At 39.2% G+C, this 13,399-nt stretch overlaps 1 protein-coding gene across 3 annotated transcripts in view; it reads right to left on the bottom strand.

The window, feature by feature from the left end:
- Nucleotides 1-13,399, bottom strand: part of MSRA (methionine sulfoxide reductase A) — a 213,904-nt gene extending 200,505 nt beyond the window's left edge. Inside the window, exon 1 of one of the 3 annotated variants that reach the window (XM_031552651.1) lies at nt 13,315-13,399. The gene's annotated coding sequence lies outside the window, so the exon portion shown is untranslated. The remainder of the gene's footprint in view (nt 1-13,314) is intronic. The other 2 variants (XM_019613395.2, XM_010708107.3) reach the window with 2 other exon arrangements.

Here is a 13,399-nt window from a genome sequence, read left to right as displayed (position 1 = left end):
TTGGGTGAGGGACACAGAGCAGACACTGGGGTCAGCATGACTCCCATCAGTGCTGCTGTCTCAGGACACCCTGCATTACACAGAGCTGATTCTCACAACGTATTCCTGCAAAACAACTAGGTTGAGATTTTGGAAAGATGAGAACACCCCAACTTGCTGCGTTTAGGCTTAAGCAGTGCTTGTTCAGCAGAAATGGGCTCATGAACTGAGATTGCACACTACTGCAAATTAATCACACAAGAAGATCTTATTCAACTGTATAATCTACCAGGAAAAGGTACACCACATGAGTAATATTTTGCAAAATTAATGTCTGTATTTGCTGACCACACTTCAAACTAGGATCAAGTAGCAAAATATTAGAAATCGCTCTGAGAAATCTGAATCATTCATTACCAGGAAAATATGAAAACAATGACCATGATTCTTTCATTAGAAACCCAGCATGTTAGCCTCACTGTTAATACACTTATAATTAAGCTTGCCTGTTGCTCACAGATTTGTTTCGCATGGCCTACGACACTGCCAGACTTCTGCTAGAAAATTGTCCCAGACCTCAGTGGCTATCTATTCAACTTTTATAAATTGCAGATAACTTTAATTCAGACATTCAAAATAATCATCATTTTTTACAATAAGGGTGGTGAGGCAGTGGCACAGGTTGCACAGAGTGCTGCCCCATCCCTGCAGACAGCCAAGATCAGGGTGGATGAGCTCTGAGCACTGATGGAGCTGTGGGTGTCCCTGCTCAGTGCAGGGAGTGGGATGGATGACCTTTAAGGATCCATTTCAACTCAAACCATTCTATGATTTCATTCTGCTTTCTCAAGCACATGCAGCTCTGAAGCTGTTCTACCTCACTTTTGTCAGCATAAAGCTTGTGCACGTCAACAATGCCTCTGCAAGTAAAACAACACAAAACAATGTGTTTTACCTATGTAATATAGAAGTAGGGCGCCAATAAAACAGAAGGAAGATAAACACGTTCCTGCATTAAGTTCATGAATACTTTTGCCTTGGTAAGAGCTATTTAACTAATTTAACAAATACTTTTAGAATTATTTCTATGCTGGCAGTCCTAACAGTGTGCTATGATATCACTGCAGTTCCTCTGTGATGGTTCAAAAGGAAGTGAACAAATGGCAGCACTTCTCGGAGCTCCAGTGAAGGTTATGGTTTGTTTCATTTGGGTTTTAATTTGTAAAAAGGTTCAATTCTTTGTACACCGTAAATCAAATTAAGGCCTGCCTGGGGACTCATCATCCCAAGCATCTAATGAAGAAAATACATCAGAGCCGATGCAAATTTATTGGATGATTTCTGCACAAAGGAAACAACAAAATAGCCAAGAAGAGCCACATATTAATGAGGAAACAGATGATATTTAATTAAATAAATACTCTCAGCAACACTGCAAGGAATGAAATTGCACGTGTGTTGGACTGCCAAATTTTGAAGCAGGTGACTGAGGTTTAAACTGCACCCCTCATTGTTTTCCTCTTTGCTGATGCAGAGAAAAGTATCTGAGAGACAAACAGACACTTCTTAGAAATGAGGCACCTTTTCAGACAGTAATAGCACACGTTCTCCTCTGATATTAAGAGTTTCCTGGGGGAAAAAAAATGTATTTTTGTTAACTCTCTATTTATGATTGGTAGTATTTTCATTCCTTCCATAAAAATAGTTTATCAAGTTCATCATTAGAACACCAATGTAATTTTAAATACTGTAACAGAAATAATAGGTTAGAGAATTTTAAAAATAACTTTTTTGGAACTCAAATGATTCTTCTTTTTCAATTTAAAGGAGATTTTCTTAAGCATTAGAGGAACAGTTGTTGGCAGCTCTGATCATGGCAGGGGATGGAGCTGGATGATCTTTAAGGTCCCATGCAAACTAAGCCACTCCATGGTTCTACCAGAAGCACAGTAATATAATAATGCACTGGTAATGAAGATGGGTTGTGATGTAGACAAGACAGAAAGGTGATTTTCTCATTTGTCATTGAGAAGTTTATGTTTATAGGAGCAAGCAATTTAGTGCCATGGGAAGAAATCAGCTGATAAGGTCCCTATCTGCACGTTACATGCATGGTGAGGTGCTGCCTGGGCTGCCCTTATGCTGATCATCTGATAGAAGACATACGTGAGGCTGCCGGGAGGCTCAGGGGCTCCTTCCCATTAGGATGAGTCTTTCACTTCCTCCAGGACACCCAAAACCATTACACAAAAAGGGGAATAACTGCAGGGTTCCGTTTAAAATGACACTGCACATTCTGCAAAAGACAAAACAAGCAGTAGCCATTTTCTTCTCCCTCCATCCCATATCCACTTAACCAAAATAAACCAAACCCTTTTTATGCAGATGAGCAATTTTTTTTTTTTATCACAAATTCAACCCCAAATATGTATTCAATAGCAAATAGAAACAAAAATATTAAGGATTCAATAGTCAGCACGCAGCCTGTGGTTCCATTCCACAAGGTCATTCATTACCCAAAGCCAAATGGACATCCTTAGGGAGTCCCAGCAGAAAGCAAAAAAAACATAGAGCACACTTGCAGGCACATGCTAGAAGGGTTTCTTTCACTCCATTCAATTCTGCTACGGCCTCTTCACCATCACTTCAACCATTCTTTTTTTCCCCTAGGCCAGTTAGCAAGCTTTGAAGAGCTACGACAGGTTTGTCAGCAAATCAGCAATGTTTTGAACCTTCCCAAAATCTCTGTGATAACCCTGATTGCACTTGGGACTAAAATGTCACATTACCCCTCTATTTCCAAGATTTACACTCATTAGCCCTCTCAATAACAAGACACCAAACTGCATTCCATTGTGCCTTTAACAAGTTCTTTACAATGATATCTTACTGCAGAAGCAGACTGTGCGTATATGGAAGATAAGAGGAGTATTCATCTTGGAATGTTTATCAATAAACTATCTAAGAAAATGCAAATTCCAGTTTTCATTATTATTAATCACTGATATTGGGCACGCTCTTGCTGGGAGCTGAGCAATCTGGCTTTAAGCCAGTAAAGCACTTAAGCATCTTCTTATCTTTATGCACTGAAGGCAATATTACTATTCACGCGCTAAAAGTTAAGCGTGTGTAAGAGAGCAGAATGTTTAGCTTTGCTCTAGACCGAAGCCACCAGAAAAAATACAGTTAATGGAATATGGAAATATAAAAACAAAATCCGAAGCAGGAACCTTCTACGGATTGAAATACCGTTCATTTTTAAACAGCTCAATTCCTCAAAGATTTGCTCCGTTCCATCAGGCTGACAGCACGACAGCGCGTGTGCGTCCAACAGAGGAGAAAGATTTGAGGATTACAATTCAAATATTATCTTATAATATTTATCCCTACATCTTAGAAAATGATTAAAAGCTATGGACTGGGTTCGTGCCTGATGCAGCTCCAGCTGGAGCCTGGAGTTGCAGCGCAGATGAAATTAGCCCCACGTGTGCATGAGTGTGTGCTTTTTCAGTAATGTTGCTAGACTTCAGGATGTTGGGCTTTTGTAAACCTCCATTAAAAAGCTTTTATGAACTACTGTTGCAGTTTCCATAGAAACAGCGGATCATAATTTCTGTGAGAATATGGAACCTTTTTCAACACATTTGATAGTAATTTTCTCGAAATGACCTCCAGGTAATTAATGTGATAGTTTGACCCGTGCTTTAACATTATTTTCTAAGAAACAAGCTGTATTGCTCCTTTAAAAATTGGAATGCATTGTTCGTACAAAGGAAAAAAAAAAAGAAAAAAGACCTTGAAAGTTTGGGATCTGCTCGAGCAGGTATTGTATACATGGCCAGTTCACATTTCTGCTTCTTTTTACAGTTTTCTCTGATCTTGTGGAAGATTACATACATCTGTACGATCTCTGCATCTTTGCAAGATTAGCAGTCAGAAACCTGCAAAGTGAAACCAAACAAAAGTGGAGGTGTGCACCTGTCTAGACGTGGATGTGGCTCTGGGCAGCCTGGTCTGGTGGTTGGAGACCCTGGGGGTTGAAACTAGATGATCTTTGAGGTCCTTTCAAACCCAGGCCATTCGCCGATCCTACATTAGAGGATCCACTGAGAACCTCTGTTCTCAAAGCTTATAAACACACTGTGGGATGTGCACGCAATGCAAATCACTTCAGAAGAAACTGTAGAGATGGTGCTCCCATCAACACAGCCTTCGTGGAACCTCCTCATTGCAGCACCAAGAGGAGAACACGCCTTGCAGAACTTCAAGTTATTTTCCCAAGATGAAAAAAGGTTAAAATCAAGCAAGATTTTACTTTAACCCCACGTAATTAACTGAGATGACTAATTTCTATTTACTTCAAGAACTGATTAGAATCTGATAATGGTGGGTGATATCAGACATTCATCATTTTAGAAGAAAAATGCTCTTAAGCTTTGTAATTTAACTTCTGAAATCTATTGTTAAAAACCTCCTGTGGACATGCTTAGGCTAAATCTTTCTTTATCTTGAGCTACTTGCTCTACCTGCAGGAGTGATGTGATCTTCCTTCTCTTTCATAGATCATTAATATTGGAAAAGATCTCTCACTCTCAGATCCCCAAGCCCAACCCTAGCCCACCCCTACCATACCCACTGACCACATCCCTCAGTGCACATCTCTACATTCCTTGAACACCCCCAGGGATGATGAACCCACCACTTCCCTGGGCAGCTGTGTCACTGCATCACCTTTGGAGTAGAAACATTTCCTAATACCCAACCTGAACCTCCCTTGATGCAAGTTGAGGCCATCACCTCTTGTCCTATCACTGCCTGGGGTGCAGAGGCCGATTCCCAAATCACCACAACCTCCTTTGAGGTGTAGGGAGCAATGAGGTCTCCCTTGAGCCTCCTCTGCTCCAGACTAAACAATCTCAGTGCCCTCAGCTGCTCCCCGTAACACTTGTGCTCCAGACCCTTCACAGCTTCGCTGCCCTTCCCTTGACATGCTCCAGTACCTCCGTGTCTTTGTTTTTAACATTACAAGTTTTTGTCCCTGGCCATCTGAATTCTTATCATCTCATGGTGCGCTTCCTGCCTGCTCATCCTTTTGTTCTCCTTATGCTTTTCTTTGTTTCTTTCCATAAGTAAATCCCATGGATCATCAGTTGGATTGGTTGGTTTCTGAGATCCATTTCCTAGAGATGCATGATGCACTTCTACCATTTTCATAGTTTTATACAGAATGTCACTTGTGTCCCAAATGGAAAAATGTCAAAAATTAAATGAAAGGATGCTGCTTCCTTTATGAAAGAAAACTTGGAAGTCATCACTGAATGAGGTTATTTGTATGTGCTGCTAAAATCACCAAGCTGATAAAGAATATCACAGTAAAATGTATTAACCAGAGTGTCTTGTATTAACCACGACTATCTTGTGTACTTATTTAGACACACATGCTGAAGTACAAAGCAGGCATCGGCAGGTTTGAGGCCATTAAAATGTGCAAAGCAGTGATCTATCTCCAAGTCCAATCCTCAAAGTGATCAGTTCACACAGAAGCTTATTTTCTGTTGGGTTCTGTTACTATTGGAAACGTGGCTGATCTTGTGGATGGCATTTAAAATACACTCATCCCTTTCTGACATGGATTGCTTCCTAGTACAAGAGGAATTATCTTTGTACGCTTAGTAGGAATAGAAACTGTTGTTGCTCATTGCTTGTTGTAAGAGATGGCATTTTCTCGCACAAATTTTCTTGACCCTCTCTTTGCATAATTTGTCTTTGCTGAGAAGATTTTTTCTTTTTAAATGACTGCATTTAAAATGAGTAAAAATACGTTATGATGCGGTAGCTACTTGCGTTCACTCTTTCGGAGATGAGGAAGAATGGTTCATGTTCTCAAATACACCAGTGTTTTCCCATGGTTCTCAGGGTCTGGTCAAAGTTTTTAAATATTCTGCTGTGTTCTTCAGTCTATCATTTGTAAACCAAAGGTATTACCTCAAAGTACCAATATAACCCTAAGGAAACCAGTCAACAAAAGTGAAAACTCCAGACCTGTCTCTCTCACACAGGAGGATATAGAGATGGATTTCTATAGACAAGAGACAGACTGCCTTTTCTTCCTACACAATGTTTGATCTTATAACACACTGTTAACCTCACTTGGCTTGGCAGGACTAAGATTTTCACTTCTTCAAATAAAAAATTACCACTGTCTTCAATATCTTCTCAAATTAACGGAATATCCACTTTTTGAATTAATTCCTTTTTGCTGTTGACTATTTTCCAATAGATTGAATGGAAATTACATACCAGGAACTTTACATACCAGAAATATCATCATCTCATGTTTGATAGTCCAATATTTATCAGTAAGGATATGGTGTAGGCAGGTTGTCCTTCCATCCATGCAAGGACTGCTGCCCAAGCATTGCCTCCTTCCTGTAACAGTTCTAGCTACAAAATGGGTTCTAACTCAACTTTTTTTCTTTTTCAGGAAGGTTTCTCTGTCGATGCCTTCCTGTAGAAGAAGCAAAATGAGCTCGATTCTCAGTGTCCTCTGTGTCCTCTCAGTGTCACAAAACGAGCATCTGAGCATGCACTGTCTGCAGAAACAAGGGCAGAGGGGAGGTATTCACGCAAAGAACATTCAGCTGCTGGACCAGATATCCCTCTCAAGTCTTTTTAACCTTGCCCAGTTGCCCATGTTCTACAGAGAGCTAAACCATCTCCTCTTACCAATCTTTAATGTACAAGGCAAAACTGCATTCATCCTACACTTTCTTCACTAACAGCAGTTGTTCCAGCCCTAGGCGTGTCTTGCTCAGTGATGGGCTCTTGTGAAAGAAACAGAACTCAATCGTACTGAAATTTCTTAACAGATTTTATTCTGCAAAATTCTATGTATCTGTAGATTACACAAAGAGTCAACCTAGTTAATTTGTGCTATTTTTAAAATAATGTCCAAAATAGAATAAAGTACTCCAGCCAGGCAAGTAGGGCAGAACAATGACCTTATTTTATGTGTTTTATATTTCTAACAGGATCCCATTGCTTACTCTCTTACTCTGTATCATTTTGCAACAGAACTTCCAACACTTCATAAATTTTCTACATACTTCTCACAGCTCACATCTACTTCATATCTACTTTATATATAAATATATATATATACACACACTCTCTAGTGACTAAGGCAATCTCTTAGAAAAGGGATGACAAATTAAAATCCAGTTAGCCAAAGGAGGGAGCTGAAAGCTGGATTTCTCATGAATGGCGAGAACATTCAGGTTCCCAAACTCCTGGGTTAACTTCAGCTCCTTCTTGCCTTGTATCTTGCTAGAGGTGCCCCAAATGGAAACACTTCTTTTGAAATCAAAGGATCTCCTTTTCTTAATCTACTTTCTTTTCAACAGGAAAATATTAAGTTATGCCATCAAAAACTTTTTCAAATCAGATATGTAGACGAGCCAGAAAAATTAATGAGCTGCACCATCCTATTCCCATGTCTTTGTGTCCCAGCCACAGCCAGCACAAGCTGGGAAGACCACCACCTGCCCCAGGATGCACATCCTTCAGCAGATGTGCACACTACTGGCCCTCCTTGGACCACACATGGACCAGATCACCAGTGACTGTAATGAGTGTGGAGAAACCTAATGCAACTAAAGACATCTGAATTTGTGTACTGACATCAAACTTGATCCAATCCCTGATGTACCTATTTATCTGTCAGCTGCTCGTCACATTTTTGGCAATTTTTACCCAAGCTATTTCCTGTCTATTTCTATACCTATCAAATTGATAGAGTCATTACAATTCATATTTACACTAATCACAGCAGAGAGAGATTTTTTTTAAGTTATGTGTCCCATTTCCATTTAATTTTGAGCACTACATACCTTTCCTCCTTTTGTCTATTTGTACACATTCTGCTTGCTTTACAAATAAAAAGAATACAACGACAGACATATTGATACAAATTCTAATTAGCAGCAAATCATTTTCTAAAGAGAAAACACTGATTTTTTTAGTGCTCTCCAAGTAATAATTCAACACGCAAACCTTACTCTGTGAGAGAAAGGATCCTCCAAACAACCATATTTATCCTTGTGTCAATCATTTACAACCCATCACCTCATCCTCTCCAGTGCTAATCTCTTGTAAGACATTACAATATTCAACCACAGGTTGCAAAAGGAGATGATAAAGAGAGATTGATTTGGCAATATCAGCATGAGATCTCCCTGGAAATGGGACAAACTAAGCCAGGCATTCTACGCATACATGAAGAAATGAATTCTCTTTGTGTAGCAAGAATATGTTGAGAAATAGCAGAAAAATTGCTATTACTTCTTGATAGTACATTTCAGAGATCATTTGAAATGATCGAGATGAATATGATTACTTCATGTGTTTTTTTTTTCACTCTTGAATATGATGTAATGTATCAACACATTAATTGAAATTTTGGTCACAATTAGCATGTATTAAGTTCCTGATTAGTTGTATGCATTTAAAGCACTTTAATTGGTTTGTTTCCATCGATATAATGTAATGTGTTTTAAACTATGTAATTTAGAGGTGTGTATTTAGTTATCATTGATTAGTTAATCAATAGTATTGTCACAAGTGTATGAATGCTGGGTTAATTACGTCTGAAATTCACATTTCTTGGGAAATAAGTGACATAACAATTTTCCCCCTGGCTGTGCTAGCACATTATCTGCTTCTTTCATTAAGTCATGCAGATACTAGCATGACTTTGCACTCTCTCACTTTTTTTTTGTAAAGCACTTGAAATGTCTATAAGATTCATTCCCATCACCAGCTGCTCCTACACTTCAACTCTTTTGACTTCATAAAAAGTACTCACACCAGATAGTCACATCATGGTGCAACTAAAGTTAAAAATACAGACACCGGAAACGGGGAATCAAGAAATTTAAGATTATTTTTAGTATTACGTTGTAAACTTTATTCAAACTGGGCAGTATTCAATTCCTACCAACATCAAAACCACAACTCCATCAGCTTCAGCACAGCTGACGTGGCTACACAATTATATCTTGTTGCATGTAGTTAGTTGAACTAACCTATGAAATTATAGTTCAGCAAGAAATATGATTTAGGCCTAAAAAGTATTTTAATTGATTTTTAGAATTTAGGAATGTTGTCAAGTTTTTGAGATTCATCATTCATTTGATTAGGATTTTTTATGCATCAAAAGCATATTTAAAATATTATTTATACCTACTCTATATTTTTATCTCAGTTAAAAAACAGAGTTCGTCTTGCCATTTAGAATACAGAATTATTTTGCTCTGTGAATTTGTCCTTTGCCATTTAGAATTCTTGCCTTTTTTTTTTTTGGTCTGAGTTCAATGGAACAGATATTTTGTTTGTTTAACAGTGACTTCACTTATTTCACCTCTGTGCGGTGAAATATGTTCTTAAGCACACTTTCAAAAGTGCCATTCAATTAACTGCAAGAGAGAGATTTCTTATTAAACCAATACAGAGACAACACAATGTGTTTTTTGAAGTTGTACCAAAATATTGCCAATGGGCACAAGGAAAGATACTGTCTTTTACTCAGAGAGCTCTTTGTTTAAACATCTTGCACCTCTACTCTTCCCTTATTCTTCACGTCTGCCTCTACTCCTGAAGCAACCAAAATCACTTAACACATGGAAATCAGTCACATCTATTTTGGCAAGAGCTGTCATTCAAGTTGTCTTTCCAGCTGTATACGGAACTGTTCAAAAAAAAGTCCAACCTACTGAGCAAGTCCAAGGCTTAAATTAACCTCAACCATCTGGAGCAGAGCGAAGACAAACGCTAGGTAAATACTAGCTAAAATGGTCAATATCCAGTCTCTTTCCAAAGAAGAACGTTTTGACTTGGGCTATTAAGAGGTCTTCAAAGCATCAGGCCTCATAACCGCCTTTTCAATGAATAAAGAAATTATTTTGTTTCATTTTAGAGATATTTGAATTAGTTGTAGTTACACTGCAGCTGACACAGTTATATTAAGTTATAACAAAGTACCCAGAATTTCAAATTAGAAAGGTAAAAATGGTTTTGTTTCAGTACCAATTTTCTGTGGGGTGCACATCATCCCATAAATTCATGGTGCTGTGACACAAAGCTTTTCTCACTACTTGATGCAGATGCCTTATACCTCTTCTTACTACCTTGTTGTTCAGAACCAACATGGCCAACTCACTTCTCATGCCTCATCATGGACCATCCAACATACCCTTCTTGCTGCTTTCAGCTGTCCCAGTCAACCCTTCCTAGACTCTAGGTAGATTGTCTCAAGAATCAGGCAAAATGATTTGCATTTGCTTCCACCCCTGTGAAACAGAGGTAGTTATAACAACGTGGCTGTGGCTAGTAAAGCTTCTTACGTTGGAGCCATAGATGATGAAACACTGAAAGGTTGAGACATTCACAGAATACAAAACACAAGGTATCCAAACTTAGCAAGCAGTGTGTGCACATCATCAGAAACTGTAAACAACAGAGTCACAACAAGGGCACTTGCCCTAGACATTTTGGGATAATTAAGCATACATCATTAGAGGAGCCCAAACTGGCAACACGTTATGAATTATGCAAAAACTAATACAAAACTAGTATATCTTCCACTATAAAATAAAAGCCACATTGAGAGAACTGGATGCTGCATAAAGACAGATTAAATATACACCAATTTTCGTTTGAGATGTCTTTAATAAGTTCACAAAGAATGACACCTAACCTGAACGTTTTGTTCGGCAACACAGCAGCCCTGCCTCACCGCCCCTCTAATAACAAATCTCAGCAGAACATACTTATTTCATAGTTTGTTTTTAACCACTGATGACTGAAAGAGGCTACAGAAGGGCTGTGCAGAATTACATCACTGCTCCTTGTGGGTGAGATCCCTTCCCCCTCTGTGTCACTTGATTCTTGACTGAGCTAAACCACAGAAAAATTAGACTTCATTTCAGTATGCTAATGGCAATCTATCCAAAACAATGTAATCAAGGCCTCATGTGCTCCTATAATTTCATTCTTGACATAAGTCTGACAGCTATTTATTGTTAGAAGGAATGGTGGGGAGGGGAAGAGAAAAATTTCTGTAATTTCCCCTCCCCCAGCAAACACAACAGCTTTGCAGTTTAAAGCAGTATCTTTGTGAAACGCACAAAATGGTAATAATCATGGGGTTTACATATGTCTTGTCTTAAGCAATCAAGGCAGAGAGTTAACGGAGAGGCACATTCAGATGTGCCAATTCCCAAACTGGCCACCTCTGATGAGCCAGCTGTGAGCTTCAATTGTCACATTATAATTTAGACGAGGAAGGGGGGGTGGAGAGAAAGGCATCCAGCTCCACACTGGATGAACATAATTATTCACAGCAGGATGCTGCAGAATTAATTTAGCCAATCAGAATTATAGTGGGGGCTGGGTATCGGCAGCAGCAAATGTGGAAAAGAATAAGAGAGGAGAAAAAAAAAAAATCAGGAAAGGGATCAGGAAAACGTGGCCAGCACCCTGCTAATATTTTGATTCTGCATCCCTCAGCATACTTGGAACATGACGAAGTGGAAACAAAGCTGTGACATAGGTGTTCCTGCTTTAGCCTGGCTGACTCAACATTAGAAAAGCTGTGAATTTGGTGCATTAGGAAAGATGTTAACAACCTGAGGTTGTAGGGGAAATATCCTACAACGTGCTACCTGATTGCATCATACTGAGTAATCCTCCCCAGTGAACATAAATCTGGGAATGGCGCTAGCAATGCTGCACTCTTCTGGTTTAGCACTTCAGAAATTCTGCCAAAACTCCACTCATTTCATAGAGGAATCACAAAAAGACTTCCAGCCCAGCCTGAACTCATCAGGACTAATCCACATAATTTCATCATGCGATTGATCGCAAATTTTGTGTTGACAACTTTTCATCGCGCAATTAAAGGAGTCAAACGGGGCACAGAAGAACTGGAGCTCAGCCAATAGAGGTCAGCAGTTTGGGGCTCAGAGATGAGCGTTTTGTTTAATGACTGCATTACGATGATCACTGGAAACAACTGAAAATATTGGCACCTATTGGGCCACAGGAACATTTTGGCATAAAACACTCATTGAATGGGACAGTTCACTACTCTGTTTTTTTCATGTCTCCTGTGAATTTTGGGTGACAGCATCAGTTTCCAAATTACCAATGGCTTCTTTTTAGAACTTAAACATTTTTTTTGATAGCAAAGAAATGAGCAATATATATTAAAATAGCATGCAATAACTTTTATCATAGAGTGGCCTGGGTTGAAAAGGGCCACAGTGATCATCTAGTTTCAACACCCTGCTATGTGCAGGATTGCCAACCAGCAGACCAAACTGCCCAAAGCCATATCCAGCCTGGCCTTGAATGCCTCCAGGGATAGGGCATCCACAATATCTTGGTTACCTTAAGCTGTTAACTGTTAACATCCAGAAAAATACCCAAACCAAGTTCACTGGGTCACCAAGAGAGCAAATTTGGAGAGAAGGAATTCCTCGTCCATTTTCTATTCACCTCACCAAGAGCAGACCAGTATCAGCACCACAGATGCCATGCTCTTTGACTTTAGTTTCCTCCATCAGCAGGAGCAACGGCCAATAGGACCTCTGCAGCATTAGCCTTTTTGACCTTATTCCAGTCAACATCCTCTCTGCATGGACAGCTGTAAAAGTAAATGGAGGCTGAAAAGGCGCAGAATATTTACACCGTCAGGTATTTGAACTCTGAGTATTGAATTCTACATAAAACCCAATCCCTCTCTTTTTATAGAGAGATGAGTTCTTAAGTAACACTGACCATGAGCTTTAATTCTACCTTAGAGCTCAAAGAAAGAATATGTGGAAAGTACATCTGCAGATCACTCGGTTCATTTCCAATTAAATGAAAAATGAAATGATTACACTGTAAGGCAGAAGCTTTTTCCTCTCTTCCTGGAACTGCACAAACATGACAAATGGAACTGAGGCAGAATCCTTGAGTTCCTGTAAAAGTTAACTTGGGCTTCTGCTCCCCGATTCTGGTAATGCTGAGAAGAACGACAGGAAGGTTGGTCACATTTTATTTCAGGCAATAATGTTTGATGAACACCACTGTCAATGAGAACCATGATTTAATCTCCAAGGATATAAGACCTTGTGGTAAAAATGGTATAACTACAGATCCTGATTAACAATCACCGCAACAGTAAAATGGGTTCCCATAGCAACGAGGCTGAAATTATACAACAAATGGCAATGCCATATCAGATAAATCACCCCATGAAATGTCCCTGTTCGGAAACCATTTGGCTGTTACCTTCATGTTTAAAGACTTGCAAATGTTACTTGCAATCTCCCAAATCTCACTTCTCATCCTCTGAATTCCATCATCTTTTTTTTCT

Source organism: Meleagris gallopavo, chromosome 2, assembly GCF_000146605.3.
Source record: "Meleagris gallopavo isolate NT-WF06-2002-E0010 breed Aviagen turkey brand Nicholas breeding stock chromosome 2, Turkey_5.1, whole genome shotgun sequence".
NCBI classification, from domain to species: Eukaryota; Metazoa; Chordata; class Aves; order Galliformes; family Phasianidae; genus Meleagris; species Meleagris gallopavo.
Note: the sequence above shows the minus strand (reverse complement) of the source record. Positions and strands in the feature narration are given on the sequence as shown.